Source organism: Elephas maximus, chromosome 1 (genome assembly GCF_024166365.1).
Source record: "Elephas maximus indicus isolate mEleMax1 chromosome 1, mEleMax1 primary haplotype, whole genome shotgun sequence".
NCBI lineage: Eukaryota > Metazoa > Chordata > Mammalia > Proboscidea > Elephantidae > Elephas > Elephas maximus.
In genome coordinates, this window is record NC_064819.1 from 239,727,150 (window position 1) to 239,747,765 (window position 20,616).

General features: G+C 45.4%; 1 protein-coding gene across 4 annotated transcripts in view; it reads left to right on the forward strand.

Moving 5' to 3' along the window:
* Window positions 1-3,162: 3,162 nt before the first annotated feature.
* The window catches only part of CCR6 (C-C motif chemokine receptor 6), a 45,333-nt gene continuing 27,879 nt past the window's right edge, over window positions 3,163-20,616 (forward strand). For 2 of the 4 annotated variants that reach the window (XM_049905381.1, XM_049905402.1), the window contains exon 1: window positions 3,163-3,495. The gene's annotated coding sequence lies outside the window, so the exon portion shown is untranslated. The remainder of the gene's footprint in view (window positions 3,496-20,616) is intronic. The other 2 variants (XM_049905392.1, XM_049905412.1) reach the window with 1 other exon arrangement.

The window sequence follows — 20,616 nt, forward strand, 5'->3', positions numbered from 1 at the left end:
AGCACCTGGTGGATTCTTTGGGTTTGCAGCTGTTAGCACTTAACCACTATGCCACAAGTGCTTCAGTGAAAATGAGGGAAGTCCTCAATGAGATGGATTGGCACACTGGCCACAACAATGAACTCAAACATGCAAATTATCGTGAAGATAATGCAGAACCTGGCAACGTTTTGTTCTGTTATGCATAAGCTTTCCATGGAGCCAACTAGACAGCAATTAACAACAGGGAGAGACTGAGAACTAAATACAACATAGGATTCCAGATTTTATCCTTTTGCTGTGAAAGACTTTATGGTGAAATTTAAGTGGTGTCTGAGGATTTTTTTTTTTTTTTTTTCCTTACCGGTTGCCTTCAGGTTGACTCTGACTTCTGGCAGCCCCACGTGTGTCAGAATATAACTGTCCTCCATAGGGTGTTCAGTGGCTGATTTTTCGGAAGCAGATCATAAGGTCTTTCTTCCCAGGTGCCTCTAGGTGGACTTGAACCATCACCATTTCAATTAACAGCCAAGCTTGCACCATGCAGGGACGTCTGTAGCTACAATTTCTACCAAGGGTATCACTGTACTAAGCGTGGGTTTACTAACTAAATATCAGAATATTAAGATGTATTCGATGCCTAAGAAAAGTAAGTTAGGGTAAAAAGAAAAAAAGATGTGTTGCTTTTATAGATGACAGCAAAATTCAATAATGAACTTCCTTGATAAGTGGTTGAGGGCAAAATTTTAAAAAAAGTAAAATAAGATTTAAATAAATTGTGGCTGTTAAAAACCACCATCGATTTTTAAAAGAAGCAAGGTTGTTGTTTTTTTTTTAATTATTTTTTTTTTATTAACAATGTCCTTAACTTTGTATTTGTCATCAAGGAGGGCGTGTGTAACCTGCCCCAGCGTGACACTGGTGGTACTGTTGTCAGAGACAAAACCGAAGGCAGGGTAAACCATGTATCTAATATTACGCTGTGATCTTTACCCTCCATTTCAACTAATCTGCTTCGGGGTCATTACTAGAATATTCTGGGGGTGGAATTATCCTTGGAGGGCTTGGAGGCAGTGTAATAGTTGTATTGCATAGATCCTCAAGTCCTACGCACCGTCTCTGTCGTACACAGTTGGCTAATCCACAACTCTGGTTGAGCCCAACTCTCCTCATACTCAGCTCTTGCACCTACATCACTCAGTGTGGCTAGAGAAAGAGAGCAAAGAATTTTGGTGACTAGTCTCATTTTAAATTTGTGATTGCCTCCCTAACGTGGGCCTTCATGTGTCCTGGCCGTTATACAGTTCTCTAGCTCCTTAATTCTCCTTCTTCCCTAGACGACTGCTTCGTCTCTTCTCAAAGCACTAACTCCGCTTTCTCCATCTTCACTCTCAGCTGATGACCTGGTTTCCTACTTCTCTGAGAACATAGAGACAATCAGAGAAAAACCTTCATGAGCTCTCCGTACCACACCCACTTGCCTACACTGGCCTCTGCCCATGTGCTCTGCTTCTCACCTGCCGCTGTGGAAGAACCACCCTGCTCCTAAGGGCAATCCTTGGCTGAGCCACTGAGCCTTGTCCTCCTGGGTCTATTCAGTGACATACATCAACCGTATCTCTCATCTGTTTTTTGCATTGCTGTTGTTAGGTGCCGTCCAGTTGATTCCCACTCACAGTGACCCCATGTACAACAGAATGAAACACTGCCCAGTCCTGCACCATCCCCACAGTCATTACCATCTTTGAACCCATTGTTGCAGCCACTGGGTCAATCCATCCAGTGAGGATCTTTCTCTTTTTTGCAGACCGTCTTCTTTGCCAAGCATGATGTTCTTCTCCAGGGACTGGTCCCTCCTGATAACATGTCCAAAGTATGTGAGATGTAGTCTCACCATCCTCACTTCTAAGAAACATTCTAGCTGCACTTCCTCTGAGACAGATTTGTTTGTATTTCCGGCAGCCCGCGGTATATTCAATATTCTTCACCAACACCAGAATTTAAAGGTATCAATTCTTCTTTGGTCTTCCTTTTTCATTACCCAGCTTTCGTGTACTTATGAAGTGATTGAAAATACCATGGCTTGGGTCAGGTGCACTTTAGATTTACAAAATCTGAAATTTAAGAGAAAACCTCTGGCTGAAATTTTGTGGGAGAAAAAGTGACATCTTTGCTTTTTTTTTTTTTTAACACTTTAAAGAGGTCCTTTGCAGCAGATTTACCTTATGCAATGTGTCTTTTGATTTCTTGACCGCTGCTTCCATGGGTGTTGATTGTGGATCCAAGTAAAAGGAAATCCTTGACAATGTCAATCTCTTCTCCATTTATCATGATGTTGCTATTGGCTCAGTTGTGAGGATTTTTGTTTTCTTCATGTTGAGGTGTAATTCACACTGAAGGCTATGGTCTTTGATCTTCAGTAAGAGCTTCAAGTCCTTTTCGCTTTCAGCAGTGCAGGTTGTTAATGAGTCTTCCTCCAATCCTGATTGTATTATACAAGTGTTAATGAACATGGACAGTAATATTTACAATCATATGGGCAAGAAAGGAGAGAGGTGGCCAAACCAGAGACAGATACTCTCACTCTTCCCCAGAAGAAGTTGTGGGTGTTTCCCACCAAGAGTTAACTCAGGATTTTCCTCATAGGGACGTGTGGCTTGACACCTAATTACCATGGACTTGGTGGGACAGGTACCCAAGATTTCCCCTCAAATCACAAAGTTAATCCCAAACAGCAGTCACTTGGGGGATGTGGACTCAGGTTTCTGCTGCCCATAAACAGGTCAGGTATGACATCTTGGCCCCACGTGGTAAAGCGTGCATCAATCTTTCAAGGGTGGCGTTTCTCCTCTTCATCTGAGTTATGCCTCCTTTTGAAGCTGTGGCATGGACCTAAAGTGGCATGGTTTGTGAAATGCTAATTGTCCGTTCCTTCCATATTTACCCATAAAGAATAAGTCACATGGTACTTTCAGGCTTTTTATTCTTTTCAGAACAGGAAAGTGGGTAGTTGATTATGAAGCTTATTTAGGTGTTGTGTGGAGCTTTTCAGAGAGCTTTATAAACATTCTAATTAATTTGTAATTTCCAAGAAGAACCAAGGAATGTTCTACAAAATAATAATTCTGAAATGAAAACTTTTTACATTTAAAATGGAAATTATCGAGTGACCTAGTTACATAAGCTTTCCTTCCGTCCTTTACCTCATTATTTTTAGATGATCTGAGGTATGTGTTGGAAGGATAGAACTTGTGGTGAGGCAGTTCCCCACATCACCCAGCGTGTGGGCAAAGACCGAGAGAGCGTCAGCTTCAGAAGGCAGCTGAGAAAGGAGCCTGTGAATGCCCAAGGTACAGATATTGCTTAAGTAGCCTAGCACAGGTCTTTAAATCTGGAAGAAAAAGACCTGTGTATTTACACTGGTGAACAGAAGTCTAAGAATTTATGAAATCTGAAATTTAGGAGCAAAACTCTGTGGCTGCAATTTTGTGGAAGAAAAAGCTGCTTCCTTATTGGGTAAGCTTTTGTTTTTGTCTTGGAATTTAGAAAATACGCCAACCTACTGATGGTTCAGTGGTTCAGAGCTCAGGCTGCTAACCGAAAGGTTGGCAGTTTGAATTTACCAGTTGCTCCTTGGAAACCCTATGGGGCAGTTCTACTCTGTCCTATAGGGTTGCTGTGAGTTGGAATGGACTTGAAGGCAATGGATGTGGGTTGTTTTAATAAGTGTTCTGGGCTTTAAAGTTAAGAGAGTTAGCAAAATTTTATATTATCAAGTCAGACTTTCTATTTGATGCTTGCTTACTTATTTACATGACTTCAGTGGTGCTGAGGAGAGATGGAAGACACTAACTTTTGCTGAGTCTATTACATGCCAGACACTATTCTAGGGACTTTGTACGCATGGTTTTATCCAGCACTCACGACGTCCTGGGAGGTTGGTATTATGCTATTTTAAAGAGTGTTGAGAGACTGAGGTAGATAGTGTGTCCCAGTAGAGGGATCTGACTCCAGGGGTTTCTAATTTTAGAGTGTAAGCTCTTGCTACCTCACAGAGACAGGAGGAAATATCTTCCTCAAGTCACTGTGATCTAATATTTGACCAACACTTACAAAAGGGGCCCTGGTGGCTCAGTGGTTTAGCTCTCGGTTATTAACTGAAAGGTTGGCAGTTCGAACCCAGCAGTCGCTCTGTGGTAGGAAGATGTGGCGGTCTGCTTCTGTAAAGATTATAGTCTTTGGAAACACTATGAGGCAGTTCTACTCTGTCCTGTGGGGTTGCTATGAGTAGGAATCAAACTTGACAGCTACGGGTTAGCTCTTATGAGGAGTTTATGGGTGGTGCAAATGGTTAACATGCTCATTACCAACCAAAAGGTTAGTGGTTTGAGTCCACTGAGAGGTACCTTGGAAGAAAAGCCTGGCAAACTACTTCCAAAAATCAGCCACTGAAAACCCTAAGGAGCATAGTTCTATTCTGACACACATGGTGTCCCATGAGTCAGTGTTGACTCCACCGCAACTACTTTTTTTTTTTTTTTTAACACTAATGAGCCATCACCATGAAGAGGAATGACAGATTCCGCCAACCTAACCCAAACGCAGGCTCCTTTCTTTACAGTGTGAGCTCAGGGCCCGACCTGGGTCAGGGGACAGGTGGTGTTGGGTGGATCCAGGTGAGGCCAGCGGCACAGAGGAGGTGGCCTGACTGAGGACAGGGTCAGGGATGGACACGGAATAGCAGGGAGGCATGCTGGTGATGACATGGTGGTGCAGTGGCACCTCCCGTATGGGGAAGGAGGGAGCTTCAGGAGACGGACAAACGGGGGGACGAGATGAGAGCATGGGAGAGGGTTTAGCATGCAGCCAGCTCAACAAGCAGATAAATCCATACATGATAGTGCGTCCATGCCTGTGCTTTTCTTATGGGTCAGTTTCAAGAGGATTCACGATGCTGTTATAGTGAGTTGAAGAAGTTCCCATGGTAACATAATCAAGTGAAAGTGCTAAATGGGAAGCCCTCATTTTCACTGCCTTTGGGTTAATGTATCTACGCCACAGGAGTCCTAGTGGCGCAGTGGTGCAGCATTTGACTGCTAACTGAAAGGCTGGTGTTTCAAGCCCACCAGCCGCTCTGCAGGAGAAAGATGTGGCAGTTGGATTCCCAGAGACGACAGCCTCGGAAGCCCTGCGCGGCCTGTCCTCTCTGTCCTGTAGGGTCACTGCGAGTTGGAATCATTCCATAGCAACAGGCTTTTATCTACACTACTTAAAACATGCTGTTGGGTGTTCCGTTTGTGATAATACTAGAGGTGTTTGCTTTAATCCTGGGTTATGTCTTCTCTTATCAAGCTCTGAACACCTTGCTGAGCGCTCGCTAACTCGTAGGTCACTCATCTGACAATCTCAACCATCCAAGACAAACTGAGAAAGAGGAAACGAGCACAGAGTAGTCTGTAGCCAAAATAGAAAATCACAAAGCACATGTCCTCCCAGGGGAGGCCCTCAGGTGCATAGATAAGGTGATGCTTATTTTAGGAACCGCCTTCCTAATTAGGCTTGTTTCATTTCCCAACCTAGAGCTTGTTTATTGGGAGCCAAAAGTTAGGCACAGGAAGGCCGGCGTGAGCGTCAGACACCCTGGAAGGAAAAGGGGGAATATCGGACAGGCTGCTGTCCCAGGTGAAGACGAAGAAGCCTGCACGCTTCCCTTGGGGCGCTGGCTGCAGGCCCAGGCCTACCAGCAGGTTTAGCCTCTGTGCAGGTGTGCAAGCTCAGCACACTTCCCTCGGGCGTTGGCTGCAGGCCCAAGCCTACCAGCAGGTTTAGCCTCTGTGCGCTGCACAGATCTTACTAGAAGAAGCCAGGAAATGCATCGTGTGCTTTAGCAAGATCTCCACCAGTCAGGTCTCAGATTTCAAAATGTCTAAAATGGCAGGCAATCGGCTTCAGCTGAAAATTACTGTGGAACAACTTTCCTTGAGAATGAAAGCCGGTTTAGGTATTACTGTGTTCCTGTGGAAAACACACGTCGGTCGTCAGGAGGTGCTCAGAAGACTTCATGGCGAGGCAGTGACATGCGTGGGCTCCATGTCAGAGACAGCTCATATATTCCCCCTCAACTTGTTAAACCTTTTGCTATTTGAAGGGTAGACTGAGCAGTTGGCAGACACACCAGTGTCTGAGTGCTGCCGTAACAAATTACCACAAACTGGGGGGCTTCGAGCAACAGAAATGCATCCTCTCACCATTCTGGAGGCTGAAGGTCTGGATTCAGGGCGTTGGCAGGGCCCTGCTCCCTCTGGAGGCTCTAGGGGGAGGCTCTTCCTTTCTCTCTGGCAGCCCCAGACTTTTCTTGGCTTGTAGAGGCATCCTTCCAGGCTGCCTTCCCGGGCGTCTCTGTGTCTCTTCTTGTCAGGACACCACTCAGATGGATCAGTACCCGCCCTACTCTGGTATAACCCCCGGTTAACTGATAACATCTTCAGAGACCCTGTTTCCAAACAAGGTCACGCTCACGGGTACCATGAGCCCTTCAACATGTCTTTTTCGAGGGACATAATTCAGTCCATAACAGGAGATGTACAGGGAAGGAGAACTGAAAAAGAAAAGAATGAAGATGTAGAAGAGGAAGAAAGCCCAGGAAGAACGTCACAGAATAAAAACGAAGCAGAAATGTTGAGCCAGTGAGCAGAGGCTGGGAGGATGGGGTGTGTGGTGGCCAGGACCAGGAGAGGGCTCAGCTGGGAACTGAGAGCTGGCCCTCATCTGGGGAAAACTCTGTTTCAGCAAATGCTGTGAAGATGCAAAGCAGGGACCCCGCTGTGCAACTGGGCAGCCTCGGGAGGTGGGCAACTCCCTTCTCTTGGGAAGGAGTCCAGCATTAGAAGGTCTTCCTCCTCCCATCTTCTCTCCATGCCAAGCCACCAGATGCTCCGGGGTTTGTGGGTGACGGAGGGTGAGGAGTGATTGTCTGTGGGCACCACTTGGCGGGTGCTAGAGTCACAGGGTCTCAGGCCCTGCCCTGACCCCATCGATCAGAGTCTGGGTGGAACAAGATCAAGAGGCATTCATGAATACGTCCAGCTTGGAAAGCCCTCCAATGGGTGTCTAGAGCCTAATCCATTCAGGTGTAAGTTGCTGTTGCTGTTAAGGTTTAAAAAAAAAATTTTTTTTTAATTTTTATTATTTTTCAAACTGTTGTAAAATATATATATATGTAAAATGGCCTTGGTAAGCATTTGTAAGTGTACAACTTAGTGGCGTTAATTACATTCACCATGTTGTACAACCAACACCACAACTTATTTGCAAAATTTCTCGTCACCCCAAATAGAAACTGGGTGCCTGCTCAGCTTTCCCAGCCCATGGTGACTATTAATAAACTTCTGTCCGTGCATTTGCCTATTCTACGTATGTTCTTGTGGCTGGTTCCTGTCCAGTGAGCTTCAGCTCATGGCGGCCTCATGTGTGCAGGCTAGAACTACTCCACAGGGTTTTCAAGGCTGTGACCTTTTGGAGGCCAACTGCCAGGCCTGTTTTCCAAGGCGCTTCTGGGTGGATTTGAACCACCAGCCTTTTGAGTAGTAGTTGGAGCTTAATGAACTATACCACCCAGGGACTATAAATTAGATTATACTTGTCCTTTTGCGTCTGGCTTATTTCACTCCTTTTCAACCTTCGTCCGTGTCGTAGCGCGTATCAAGACTTCATTTCTCTTTATGACTGAGTGATACTCCACTGTGTGAATGGACCACATTTTATTTGTTTAAATCCTGGCATGAGATATGGTTGAGAGGGCTCCCTTTCCTTTCCCGAGTCACTCCGTGTTAGCAACTGCCTGCTAGGACTCCCAGTAAGATCAGCCTGTGACCTGTCGTCTTTGTTGTGACAGCTTCCTTCCTTTTCATTTCTGCAGCTCTGTTACAACTCAGAGGTTTCCCATCAGACAAAGTGAGAAGAAAGACCCTGGGGAGTCTTAATCTGGGTCACGGGAACACAATGACTCAGGGACCAGCCAGAGCTCTCTGCTCTACGGCTTCTTCCCTGTCACACTCAGTGAACAAACGCAGTTAGCAACCAAGGCCGGGCGCTCTTCACAGATGAAAGCAAGGAGGCTTGAAACACTGTATTTGTGGATTTGTAAAAATCAACGTCAGTGGCTGGAGGTCCCCAGCATAAAAACAATGTGGCTTTCAGATTTCTTCCTGGTAGATAAGCAGATTTTTTGGTAAACCTAAAAATCACTGTCCTGTGTGTATAATTAGGTGACTATGTAATAACATAAATCAGTCTTCTTTGGTCTTTTTTGTTAGTTTGAGCCTCTTCAGATTCCACAAAATAGACTAACGCTGTTTGCCTGTCTCCTCCCACATACACCTCTGAGACAGTGGTTAGAAAGTAGGTGCTCTCAGATGCCCTCTGTAGACTTTTGAGGAGTGCTTTCTCTCTGGACTTGGAGGTTACCAGAGGATTAGAACCCACGCTGGCTGACTGTAGTTTATGAACCTGTAAGTGTCCTGTGGTGCCGTAACATAGCCCCACAAGCTGGGCGGCTTAAAACAATGGAAATTTGTTCTCTAGAAGTTCTGGAGGCTAGAGATTCCAAATCAGGGTGTCGGCCACGTTGATTCTTTCTGAGGCTCTGACTGAGAATCTGTGCCTGCCTCTCTCCCAGCGTCTGGTGGCCCAGGCATTCCTTGGCTTTGTTTGGTTTATGGCCACACCACTCCAATCTCTGCTTTGGTATTCCCATAGACGTCTTCCTCTGTCTCTCTCCGTACCTTTTTCCCTCTTTTACAAGGACGCCAGTCAACGCCCATGGAAGCAGAAGAAATCAAGCAATGCATTTCATTGGGCAAATCTGCTGCAAAACACCTCTTTAAAGTGTTGAGAAGCAAAGACGTCACTTTAAGGACTAAGGTGCGCCTGACTCAAGCCATGGTGTTTTAAAGCTGAACAATGAATGAGGAAGACTGAAGAAGAATTGATGCCTCTGAATTATGGCTTTGGCAAAGAACATTGAATATACCATGGACTGCCAGAAGAAAGAACAAATCTGTCTTGGAAGAAGTACAACCAGAATGCTCCTTAGAAGCAAGGATGGTGAGACTTTGTCTCACATGCTTTGGACAAGTTATCAGGAGGTATCAGTCCCTGGAGAAGGACATTGTGGTTGGTAAAGTAGAGCATCAGTGAAAAAGAGGAAGACCCTCAAGGAGATGGATTGACACAGTGGCTGCAACAATGGGCTTGAGCATAATAACAATTATTAATATGGTACAGGACTAGGCAGTGTTTCATTCTGTTGTACATGAGACTTGATGGCACCTAATAACAACAACAACAAGGACACTACTTAGATGGGATTAGGACCCACCCTATTCCGGTACAGCCTCACATTAACTTAACTGATTATACCACCAAAGACCCTATTTCCAAGCAAGTCCGTGTTCACAGGTGTTAGGGGATGAGGACTTCAACATCTCTTTTGGCGGGGGGTACATAATTTAACCCATCACAAGAAATATTCCGTTGCGCTCCTGATTTGACACCAAAAAAAAAAAAAAAAACATTGCTGTCAAGTCTACTCCGACTCATAGTGACCCTATAGGACATAGTAGAACTGCCCCATAGGGTTTCCAAGGAGAGCCTGGTGGATTCAAACTGCCGAATCTTTTGGTTGGTAGCCATAGCTCTTAACCACTATGGCACCAGGGTTTCCTGATTTGACACAGCAGGGTAAAAGGAGGCCTTTTTGTCATTCTCCTTCACTCTGTGATCCAGATATTGTCTACTCTGGCAAAATAAATCCTACCCTTCTGAAAGCCTTTTATGGTCATTTAAGTAAGTCTCAGAAAAACCAGCTTCATTGGAAGTTAGTTTTAGAGCTACTTAGAGCTCTCTTGTTATTCATAATAGTTCCTTTAGTAAAAAATGCCGCCTGCTCTACTTTTCCTCTACCTAAGCAGGGCCTCTTTCTTGTCCACCAATTCAGGGTCTTCCTCACCATTTCCTGTTCCTGATTTGATGCACAATAACATCAAAAAACTGACAAGAAAAAGACATTGTGATTACAGGACCAGGAAGACGATGGAAATTGTCAGGCATAATCTAGAAGGTCTTGTTTTTATGGCAGTGAAGATTAGTGATATCCGTAATAGTTGCTATAATTAGTTCCTTTGAAGTTGGAGATTTTTGTTTCATTTTACAATCAATTTGTCTCATTATTGAACATAGTGAAAGCACAAAGACATATGAAAACATATTTATTATATTTCTACCTCCCCAAACAAACATCCTTGTCATTTTAATGTGTTTCTTCCCAGTCTGTATTCTGGTCACAGTTCTGACATAGTTTCTGGCTTTTATTTATAAATTCTGGGAATAACAAGGCTGTGTCTGAAATAGTATGGTCAGAATTAGAGGTTTAAATTTGGGACCCTGTCTTAGTTATCTGGTGCTGCTGTAACAGAAATACCACAACTGGGTGGCTTTAAAGAACAGAGATTTATTTTCTCACAGTTCATGGCACCAGCTCTAGGGGAGGGCTCTCTCTCTGTCCGCTCTGGGGGAAGGTCCTTGTCTCAGCTTCTCTAGCGTTCTTCTCGGCGTTGCTTGGAGATCTCCACGTGGCATCTGTCTTCCCCCACTGGTGCTTGCTTCTGTGCCTCCTCTGCTGTTTTTATATCTCAGAAGTGATTAGGTTTAAGGCACACCCTTTACTGATACGGCCTCATTAACATAACAAAGAAAACCCTAATCCCAAATGAGACCACATCCATAGGTATGTTGTTGGTGTTGGGTGCCACGGAGTCAATGTGACAGCGACCCCATGTGACAGAGTATATCTGTCCCATAGAGTTTTCTAGGCTGTCATCTTTACGAGAGCAGATCTCCAGGTCTTTCCCCCACGAAGTTGTTGGGTGGTTCTAACCACCAACCTTTTGGTTAGGAGCAGAGCACTTACCCATTGTGCCACCAGGGCTCAGATCCATAGGTATGTTGTTGTTGTTAGGTGTGGTTGAGTTGGCTCCGACTCATGACCCCACATATAACAGAATGAAACACTGCTTCGTCCTTCGCCATCCTCACAATCATTGCTATGTTTGATCCCATTGTTGCAGCCACTGTGTCATTCCATGTCATTGAGGGTCTTCCTCTTTTTTCCTGACCCTCTATTTGACCAAGCATATGTCCTTCTCCAGGGACTGGTCCCTCCTGATAACAGGTCCAAAGTAGGTCAAATGAAGTCTCACCATCCTTGCTTCTAAGGAGCACTCTGGCTGTACTTCCTCTCAGACAGTTTTGTCCGTTCTCCTGGCAGTTCATGGTATATTCAATATTTTTCCCCAAAACCATAATTCAAAGGCATCAATTCTTCTTCAATCTTTCTTATTTATTGTCCAGCTTTTACATGTGTATGAAGCAACTGAAAATACCATGGCTTGGGTCAGGCTCACCTTAGTCATCAAAGTGATATCTTTGCTTTTTAACACTTTAAAGAAGTGTTTTGCAGCAGATTTGCCCAGTGCAATAAATCCTTTGATTTCTTGACTGCTGCTTCCATGGGTGTTGATTGTGGATCCAAGTAAAATGAGATCCTTGATGACTTCAATCTTTTTTCAGTTTATTATGATGTTGCTTATATTGGTCCAGTTTTGAGGATTTTTGTTTTCTGTATGTTGAGGTGTAATCCAAACCGAAGGCTGTGGTCTTTGATCTTCATCAATCAGTGCTTCAGGTCCTCTTCACTTTTAGCAAGCAAGGTTGTGTCATCTGCATAACACAGGTTGTTAATGAGTCTTCCTCCAATCCTGATGCCCCGTTCTTCTTCATATAGTCCAGCTTCTCGGATTATTTGCTCAGCATACAGATTGAATAAGTATGGTGAAAGGATACAACCCTGACACACACTTTCCTGACTTTAAGCCACATAGTAACCCCTGTCCATAGGTATAGGGGTTAGGATTACAGCACATGTTGTTGGGGGACACAAGCCAGTCCATAACAGAGCTCAAACAGAATTTTCCAAAGGGACCTCTACTTTCATGCTGCCAACTCAAAAACTTAAAAACTTCCTTCTGCCTCCTGTTTTCAAGATCCCAGGCATTATAAGGAAAATGAATATTGGCTAAATTGAATTGATTTTAAGATAGTGGCTGTCATGGATTGAGTTGATTTTAAGATAGTGGTTGTCAAGAATTGAATTATGTCCCCCCAAAAATGTGTGTATCAATTTGGCTAGGCCCCAGTTCTCGGTATTGTGTGACTTTCCTATATGTTGTAAGTCCTGCTTTTATGAGGTTAATGAGGGAGGATGGGCAGCAGTTGTGTTAGTGAGGCAGGACTCAACCTACAAGATTAGATTGTGTCTTGAGGCAATCTCCTGAGATAACAAACAAAGAAGCAAGCAGAGAGACAGGGGGACCTCATAGCACCAAGAAAGCAGTGCCGGGAGCAGAACACTTCCTTTGGTCTGGGGGTCCCTATGCAGAGAAGCTTCTAGTCCGGGGGGAAAATTGATGAGAAGGCCAACAGAGAGAGAAAGCCTTTCCCTGGAGCTAATACCCTGAATTTGGACTTTTAGCCTGCTTTCCTGTGAAGAAATAAATCTCTCTTTGTTAAAGCCATCCACCTGTGGCATTTCTGTTACAGCAGCACTAGATAACTGAGATAGTGGCTGTGCCTCTGACTGGACACAACTATAGAACCCCAACATGTCTAAGAGGGTAACATTGTCTCCCCATCCTGGAAAAAATCTCAACAGCCCAGCTGCCAAAAGATGTTGAGAGAGAATTCGTGTTTCTCTTGAACAACATTCTAGAGGTTTAATCATAACTCACAGTAGCCCATTGCCATGGAGTTGATTCTGACTCATAGTGACCCTATAGAAGAGAGTGGAACTGCCCCATGGGGTTTCCAAGGCTGTAATCTTATGTAAGCAGACTATCACATCTTTCTCCCACGGAGCAGCTAGTGGGTTCCAACCTCTGACCTTTCCGTTAGCAGCGGAGAGCTTAACCACTATGCCACCAGGGCTCCTTAGCCCGTTGTTGCCCTCGTTTAAGTTGTTTCCACCTCCTCCTTAATTCTCTCAGACTCTCTCACAACCAGAAGCCCCAGCATCCACGCTCAGCCCTGCCAGCTCTTTAGCTTTTAGATCAAATTACCCTTTGTGGCCAGGCCCTCCCCTCCCCTTTGGTGCCTGAGTTAACAAGGCCTGTCTTCCATCTCTTGACTCAACATCACCACCACAGGTGTGGGAAGGACTCTCCTGTCCCAGGGAGAGCAGGGCCCAGCCTCTATGTACTCACCAGATGGGCCCTGTATGCAGCATGTTGACAGGTTTCTAATTTCCATCACAGTGTGTACACATCCTATTTAATGCTAAATGGTGGGGCACCATTGCCGTCCACAGGACCCAGACCATCTGCTGTATTCCTGGATTGCGCCGGATGTTTAAATCTCTGTCCACTTCCTGTCCTCCCACACATCTTCCTCTCCGTAAGGTGCGGACAGACAAGTCCAGTCTCTGGGAAGATGTACAGATCGTCCTGTGTCCTGGGAGCCACCGCGGGAGAGCTGAGTGTCCTGCAGGACCTGGAGCACCAGCCCTCCCTTCTCTAGCTGCTGTGAAGTCAGCTTCAACCCCTGGTGACCCCAAGTGCATCAGAGCAGAACTGTGCTCCATGGGGTTTTCAATGGCTGATTTTTCAGCAGTAGATTGACAGGCCTTTCTTCCAAGACACCTCTGGGTGGACTCGAACCTCCAACCTTTGGTCAGCAGCTGAGCCTGGTAACTATTTACACCACTCAGGGACTCCTTCCCATCTGTGGAACCCTGGATTTCCTCATCACCTGCCCTTGTACAGTGTGCCCATCTGTCCCTCTCCTTGAAGTTTCTTCTGGGGCTTTCAGTGTTGAAGGCCAGGGAAACATCTGGGACAGGAACTGAGAGAACAAGCTATTCTCTTCCTGGCGAGTGGGAACCAGTGCCCTTAGGGAATTCGTAAATACAGTAGACACTGTAGGGAGTTTGTCTGGCACGGTGCTAAGGGCTTTACACAGGGATTCAAAATGCCCACTGGGGAACTCATGAGCTACCAAAATCCGTTCTGGGATTTTTCACGGTAAAGAGCTGGTTCCGCCTTTGCCCCCAGCTGCACACTCCCATGGTCTTCTGGTCTGGGGGTCACTGATGTCAACCCTGTACTTTCCTCGGAGTCTGGTGGTGCAGTGGTTAAGCATGCGGCTGCTAACCAAAAGGTCAGCAGTTCGAATCTAAAAGCCACTCCTTGGAAAACCTACGGAGCTGTTCTGCTCTGTCCTATAGGATTGCTTTGAGTCGGAATTGACTCCCCGGTATATGTTCCTTAAAGTCAGCAACTAAATGGCATGCTTTTAACTATCCCTGTTAAAGGAGCCCTGGTGGTGCAGAGGTTCCATGCTCGGCTGCTGACCATGAGGTCCGCAGCTCAAACTCACCAGTGACTCCGTGGGACAAAAGACCTGGCAGGCGATCTGCTCCTGTAAAGGTTAGAGCCTAGGAAACCCTGTGGGGCAGTTCTACCCTGCACACAGGGTCGCTGTGAGTTGGAATGGACCCCACGGCCACAGCAGCTGCAGCAACAATGACAGCAACAACCCTGCATATAATGTACTGAAAACAAAACAAACAACCACTGCTGTAAGACAGAGTAGAACTGCCCCATAGTGTTTTCAGGCACAGGCTGGTGAATCCAAACTGCCACCCTTTATGTTAGCAGCCGTAGCTCTTAACCACTGCGTACTCTATGCAGTAATTGTCTGTAAAATAAATTTGTAGCAGGTAAGGTATGCTGGCTTGCCCCAGCTCTTTGGGATTAACATTTCCAGGCCAGATAGTTGAGGGCATGGAGTAGCAGAGGGTGTGAAAACCCCCCAGGCTCACAGCCCCATGCAGGACCTGCAGTTGGGAACTGTAAATCCCAGAGTTGGAGGGGGCAGCACAGCTGGTAATCCTGCAACATTTTGCCTCCACTGGGACCTTGCCTTGCCGACATGATTTGATGAGCAGTGTTTTCTTTTTCTGTGCAGAGGAAACGATAAGATCCAAACCATGTGGCATAGATCCAAACCTCTGCTGGAGTCAGTATTTCACTTTTAAAGGTACTTAAACCCTGGTGGTGTAGTGGTTAGGAGCTCCTCCGCTAACCAAAAGATTGGCAGTTTGAATCCATCAGGTGCTCTTTGGAAGCCCTATGGGGCTGTTCTACTCTCTCCTATAGGGTTGCTATGAGTCAGAATCAACTCAACGGCAGCGGTTTGTTTGTTTAAGCCAGTTGCTATCTGCCAACGAGCATCACTGGCTTTGATTTCTTCATGTTTCCCACTGCTAGCATCTTTTCTAATTGTCAGCTTTCTTGGAAAGAGCAGTTTTATTTTATTTTATTACCAAAGAAAGTATTTTTGTTTTGTTTTATTTTAATATATCTTCATTGCTTCAGAGGTACATATTAAAGAGTACAGAATGTTCCTCCAATCTATTGTTGCTTAGCAAACCACCCCAAATCTTAGTGACTTAAAGCAGCAAATTCATTCCGGTCCCTCACGGCTCCCTGGGTTAGCGGGGCTCAGCAGAGCGGTTCTCAGCGGGCAGGGCCTCGCACTCAGTCTGGGATTGGGACGGTGGTGGGGGGCAGCATTTGAAGGCTCAGCTGTGCTGGTTGGCTCACCCGTATGCTGGAGTGGGGGTGGGGTGGGGGAGAAACATGCAGGCTGTGGGCTGGGGGCTTGGCAGAAGCCTCAAACAGAGCGGCCACACGTGGCCTCTGCACGTGGCTTGGGCTTGTCAACCCGGCATGGAGGCTGGTCCCAAAAGGAAGCATGCATTTGTTGGGGAAATAAAATATACTCCCAACCCCAAAAACCTCCCACAAAAATAGAAGAAAAAGAGAGGTTTCATTATTGAATAAGCTTTAAACTAGATTATGAGGCTAAAAAAATGAGGCTACCCAGGCAATCTGCTAAAGAGATCGCAAAGACAGAAAGAAATGTGAACCTGTATGTCACCAAGTGGACACAATCCATTGCATTGGCATTTTCAAGATAAAATTGCAGATTTCCTGTTTATGGTGTGGAGCTACCTCAGGTCATACAATCTTCTTCCGGGAAACTGGGAGGTAGGGGTATGACCTTCGCTGACACTTACATTTCAAAAGAGGTGGCCCCCAGGTCCTTGAGGAACCATATTTGAGTCACACAATTTGCACAGAGAAGGAAAAAACAGTTGCCAGGGAGTCAATTCCCACTCATGGAGGCCCACACGTGTGTCAGAGGAGAACTGTGCTCCATAGGATTTTTCAGAAATAATATTTAATTTTCAGTGAAGGTTTACAAAGCAGTTTAAGCTCCCATTCAACAATTTCTTCACAAGTTGTTCAGTGACTTTGGTTACATTCTTCACCACCCATGAACATTCTCATTATTTCCATCCTGGTTGTTCTGTTGCCATTAATCTAGTTTCCCTGCCCCCTTACAGTCTCATCTTTGCTTTAAAGTAATTTGTTGACTGTTGTTGTTATTAGGTGCCATTGAGTCAGTTCCCACTCCTAGCAACCCTGTGTACAACAATTGTTGACTCTTTGGTCTCCTTTAAGTGGTTTTTAAAAGGAGCACAGTACTTACGGGTGATATTCATTACTTTTTGAGCCAATTTGTCATTTAGCTACAAAGTGACCTCAGGGTTTAGTTTTGCTTCCAGGTTTGAAGAGAATCTCAGGGCAATAGTCTCAGGGAGTCCTCTAGTTTCAACCAGTCCAGTAGGTCTAGTTTTTTGTTTGTTTGTTTAAAAGGAATTTGAGGTTCTGTTTCACATTTTTCTCCCATTCTATCAGGGTCCATCTCTTGTGTCCCTCTTCACAGGATTTTCAGTAGCTGATTTTTCGAAGGCAGATTGCCAAGCCTTTCTTCCAAGGTACCTCTGGGTGGACTCAAACCTCCAATCTTTTGGTTATCACTTGCACCATCCAGAAACTCCATATTAGTTACCAAAAAAATACGCAAACCCATTGCCATTGAGTTAATTCTGACTCATAGTGACCCCATGTGGTGTAGAACTAAGTTCTGCAGGACTTTCTTGACTGTGATCTTTATGGATTATGTGAAGGCAGCAGTCAAGATATCAAACAATGCATTGCATTGGACAAATCTGCTGCAAAAGACTTCCTTAAAGTGTTAAAAAGCAAAGATGTCACCTTGAGTACTAAGGTGTGCCTTACCCAAGCCATGGTGTTTTCAATCCCCCCAATATGCATGCGACAGAGGGCCAATGAATAAGGTGGACAAAGGAAGAATTGATGCCTTTGAATCATGGTGTTGGTGAAGGATATTAAATATACCAAGGACTGTCAGAAGAATGAACAAATCTTTCTCGGAAGAAATACAGCCAGAATGCTCCTTAGAAGTGAGGATGGCGAGACTTTATCTCATGTACTTAGGACACGTTATCTGAAGGGACCACCCCTGGAGAAGGACATCATGCTTGGTAAGCTAGTAGACAGTGAAAAAGAGGAAGACCCTCAATGAGATGGATTGACATAGTGGCTACAACGATGGGCTCAAGTGTAACAACGATGGTGAGAGTGGTGCAGGGCTGGGCAGTGTTTTGTTGCATTGTACGTAGGGTCACTGTGAGTCGGAACCGACTCGATGGCACTTAACAACAACAGTCTTCACGGAATCAGATCGCAGGCCTTTCTTCTGTGGTGCCACTGGGAGGGTTTGAACCTCCAACCTTTTGATCAGCAGCCAAGTGCAGATAACTGGCACCATGTGGGGACCTCATATGAGACAGAGGACTAGTTAAGTCAGTGGGCCGAGAGTCCACTGCACTGCCGAAGGGACGTCAGCTTCTTCAGCCACATTCCCAGCAGCAGGTACTATCTTCTCTGGGTGTCAATCTTCTTTAGGAATTACCTGCAGCATTGAAAAAGACATGAAATCCTTTGTCAGCCCTTAAAGGAAAACCTAATATACATTTCAAGGAAGTCAATTTGACAGAAAAACTGTTCCTTTACACAATCGTTGCTTAAGCTGTTTCATTTTTTCTTATTTACACAATCAGCAAACTTTTCCTAAGTCCCTACTGTTTCTTTACAAATTTTCCCTTTCAGGGAAACCAAATTGTGTTCTCTGTCACGTGTCCTGGAAGAAAACCAAACCTGAACCCATTGCCGATGAGCTGACCCTGACTCATAGCGACCTTACAGGACAGAGTAGAACTGCCCAGAGGGTTTCCTAGGCTGTAATCTTTACGGAAGCAGACTGCTACAGCTTTCTCCTGCACAGCAGCTGGTGGGTTCAAACCACCATGGAGAAGGGTGCCCTCTAATTCTAAGTGTTGAAAGAGCTGCTTTTTCATATTCCAGTGGTTAAAAACCGTGATTGGGAATAAACGGTTGCTGATAAACCCCTGAGCTGCAGAGAACCCCCTCTGAATTACATTGTCTGTTCTCCATTTCCGCTAGATTATAAAGGACAGCCACAGGGAGAGGGTTCCCTGAGGAAAAACTCACAGCTATTCCTATGACTGCAGCATGAATTTACTAACGGATCATTGGAACGTGTTCTGAGTGGACTTTTAATTTTGTCAAAATTTTGACTGTAAAAACTGTTACGTAAAATGCGTAACTCTATGCTGTCTTTCTTTTTTATGTTCCTTTTCTTGTCTACGCAAAAGAACAGCATCATGTTAAGTTTGAGGAGGATTAAATAGGGTAAAATCTAACAGGATCTTTAACATGGAGCATTTTTCAGAGGGAGAAGGAGGAAATGGGCAGAAACTCCCTAAGGATAACATATAATTTGGATTTTTACTTGGAAATGTCGAAGGGACATTGGAGCAAAGAACCTATCAGACACCACAAAGGCCGGTGGATCGCCACCGAGTTTCAACCTCACTTATTGGAATTGAAGGAGGGCAGACCACAGGAGTGGGGGCCACTGAAGGCTAGGTCTAAGTTTCTCACAGATTCACCTCTTTTCTGGGGGTAGGGAAAGAGGGTGTAGGGAGGAGACCACTCCTGGGGAGACTTCTTGCATCTCCCCTGACCTTGGAAAAGTACAAACAAAAGGCAAGAGTTTGCAGTCTCTGAAAGGTGGCCGGCATACTGGTTTTCAAGCTACTTAGTAACTAACTTCTTGGTTTGCAAGGTGAGTAACTGACCTTGAGCCTTCTCAGTTCATCAGCTTTCTGTGTAGCTGCTCGGTGATGCTTTTCTCAGCCTGCTAAATCTCTATTTCTTGTTCCTTCTTGGCCCTTAGGAAAGTCCCAGCTGTCTTTTTCTTTCTTTCCTTTGTAAGGCAAGGCCACGTCCAGGGCTAAATTATCTATCAAAGATTTACCTTCTCACGGTCCTGCTAAAGAAAGCCATCAAAGGGGAAGTTCAGGGGAACAGAAAGTAGAAAAGACGGGACTGGAGAAGTCAATACACATGTTCCTGAATTCCCAGGTGACCTGTTCTTCCTCTGTGAGGAGCTTGGGGCTCCCCACTGAGACGCAGAACTTCCGGGGTCACGGTCGGTCGAGGTGAAGAGGAGAGGGAAGACGTGAAGCCTCTGTGGGAAGGGCTGGGGACGCCAGGAAGGAGGAGCTGATGTTTCTCGCCATTCAACAGTCAGCAGGTCTCAGGTCAGAGAGGATGAGGGCAGCCTGGAAAGATTCATCTTAGACACGAAGGGGCACAGCTTGCCCAGCGTCAGAGGAAATCCTAAGCTCTGTAAGTGAGAGGAGGCGAAGTACTTTCACCAGTGAAAGTGTGAGTCAACCCAGCCCTGCCGTTCACCTGGCCTTTCTTCCACGGTGCTACGGGGTGGGTTCAAACTGCCAACCTTTAGGTTAGCAGCGGAAAGCAAACCGCTTGTACCACTCGGGCACTTTTTCCAGTCTTGCTTCTTAGCGGTCCTTTGAATCCCTTTGTTAAATGATTCTGGTATTTCCCTAGACTTAACTCACAGCAACCCACTATATGGTGGTGGACACCTATGATCTGGAATTCTGTTTTCTTTTTCTCTCTATTTAAATAAAAAAATATCATTTTACCTTAAAGTCAGTCCTCCAAGTGAATCATCAATTACTGTTTCTTGTTATCTCTAATTCCAGGTGCTTGTTATAAGTGTCGTCTGCTGTCTCATAAAGATTATATGCCCAGCTTTTTAGGGACTCGTGGCTCTGATCCCAGACTATACACTAATAACAACCTGTTGTTGTCTAGTTGATTCTGACTCATGGTGACCCCATGAGCGTCAGAATAGAACCGTGCCCCCTAGGGTTTTCAGTGGCTAGGTTTTTTGGAAGTAGATTACCAGGCCTTTCTTCCGAGACGCCTCTGGGCGGACTCAAACCTCCAGCCTTTTGGCTAGCAGCTGAGTGTGTACACTGTTCGCACCACCAGGGACGCCTATACGTGAAAATGGCTGGTACCAATTAAGGACCTGCTCTATTCCAGGCACTGTTCAACAGCTGCTCGCCGACTAACCCAGTCATTTCTCCTGAAAACACTCAGGACCCTCACAATCTCTCTGTGCAGGGGGGAAACTGAGGCACAGAGAGGGGTGCACACTGGTAGTGTAACCCAGCCGAGGACCCCAGAGCCT